This window comes from Moschus berezovskii, chromosome 5 (genome assembly GCF_049115385.1).
Source record: "Moschus berezovskii isolate FMDL1 chromosome 5, NW_MosBer_1.0, whole genome shotgun sequence".
Classification (NCBI taxonomy): Eukaryota; Metazoa; Chordata; class Mammalia; order Artiodactyla; family Moschidae; genus Moschus; species Moschus berezovskii.
The window spans coordinates 49,846,270-49,848,547 of NC_142464.1; the positions used below are offsets into that span (position 1 = coordinate 49,846,270).

The window sequence follows — 2,278 nt, forward strand, 5'->3', positions numbered from 1 at the left end:
CAACCCACTTCACTATTCTTGCCTGGAATGGAAAAGAATCCTCTATCACTATGGACAGAGGAGCCTGGCGGGCTACAGTCTATGGGGTCACAAAGAATTGGACACGACTGAGCAACTAACACACTTTCACAAAAAATATCCCACGAGAATATATAAACTACTGTTTACGGGTATATGTGGGTTTGGATAGGCATGTGTGTGAAAAAAGAATCTTACTCTGATAAAAGAACCTTAAAATGCTCTTTTCCAGTTATTGCAGTGTGAGGAACCATGAGCAGCAAAGTCTCCCACAACACCCTCTATGAGGCATGGCAGGAAGTCCTGCAAAGGAATCAGCATAAACGCTGGAAGATTTTGAAGACAGTGGAGCTTCAGATCAGCCACAAAAACTATGACCCTCAGAAGGACAAATGCTTCTCGGACACTGTCAAGCTTAAGTCCACTCCCCACCCCAAGTTCTCCATATGTGTCTTGGGGTACCAGCAGCACTTGATGAGGCCAAGGCTGTGGATATCCCCCACATGGACATTGAGATGCTGAAGAAACTCAACAAGAACAAGAAACTGGTCAAGAAGCTTGTTAAGAAATATGATGCCTTTTTGGGTTCAGAGTCTCTGATCAAGCAGATCCCATGAATCCTGGGCCGAGGCCTGAATAAGGCTGGCAAGTTGCTTTCCTTGCTGACCCACGATGAGAACATGGTGGCCAAAATTGATGAAGTGAAGTCCACGATCAGGTTCCAGATGAAGAAGGTGCTGTGTCTGGCAATGGCTGTTGGCCATGTGAAGATGACAGATGATGAACTTGTGTACAACATCCACTTAGTTGTAAACTTCCTGGTGTCATTGCTCAGAAAACTGTCAGAACGTCAGGGCCTTGTACATTAAGAGCACCATGGGCAAGCCCCAGCATCTGTACTAAACACAGCTTAATAAACTGTACTCAACTGTACTAAAAAAAAAAAACCTTAAAATGACATTGTTCAAAAATTTTAAATGTAAAGAAAAACATGAACTTCTGATATTGTAATATTTTAAATAAAACTAAAAAGCAACTCTGTAAGATGCAAGTTGGCAGTGTAGTGAGATGTACCTATTCAAGCTGAAACTACTGTTATTTTGAGCAACTTTTGATTCTAGTTCTCCAACTATGGGCATGAAATCAGGCCAGGAGAACTCACCTCCTAGTAAGGATTTGACCCTATGGTACTTAAGGTTTCCACTTTTGAATTGTTTTCCTAATGTAGAATTTAATATAATCCTCTGTTATAAGTGTTTATTGAACAAATATATTAATATGATGATACTCTGCATTTTAAATATTTTCCTACTTTTTATCATCCAGTCCAGTTTCAATAGAGCCAATCTGTGCATTGAGATATATAAGTTTACACAGCAGAGAAAACCCCACAAAGACAATTTCTGTAATTGAAAACTTTAGTAGTAGGCATAAAACAAAGTAGAGAACTTCATTTCACTACACTCTTCCTGTACTCATTATGATGTTTAGGGCTGACTGAGACAGCTGAATACAATGGGAAATGCTAAGTGTTTTTGTCTTTATTAGCATATATAATGCTTCAGTTCGCTGAAAATGTAGTTCGTCTTCATTGCACAGTCTTCTTTTCAAAAATATGTTATCATTACCTTTTCCAATACTAATGAAATGACAAAGATGTTTCATCTACTTATTTATAGATTGTCCCAGTATTGTTCTCCAGCAATTTCTTTTCTAAAGAATAAGTTTTGAAGAAGTGCTTTGTTTTTTTACATAAGACAAAATCTGAGAGTGTTTTCATATTTGGATCATTTGTTGACTGGAGCTGAAATATTATTTAATAATAGAGAAACAAATGAAGACAAGGAGGAAAGGGCAAGACCAACTATAGATGCTCTAGTCAATTTTCCACAGCAGTCACTTGGAGAACATGCTTTGTTATCTAAAGAAATAAAATCTCTCTAGCTCTCTCCATTGCATAAAGACATCTGAAGGTCTATTATAAGATTTTGCAATATGGGTGCTAGGAAACCAGAGTGAACAACATAGTTGGTTTAAATTAACAAATTTAAATTTCTTCCCAGTCACAAAGTCATCTGCAAAAATCAATTTCACCTGAAGTTTTGCCCATGATTTCCTTTCTCTAGGCTTACCTTTTATTGTACCGGGTTTGGGCATGAAACACATATTACTTTATTTTTGTGCATGCCATTTATAAACCAATCAGAAATGGATACTAAAGTACTTTCAAAGTAGAAAAGTTCATTTGACATTCAAAAAA

General features: G+C 37.4%; 1 pseudogene; it reads left to right on the plus strand.

Annotated features, from left to right (window-relative positions):
- Positions 1–270: 270 nt before the first annotated feature.
- Positions 271–921, plus strand: LOC129561931 (large ribosomal subunit protein uL1 pseudogene; annotated as a pseudogene).
- The last annotated feature ends 1,357 nt before the right edge of the window (positions 922–2,278 follow it).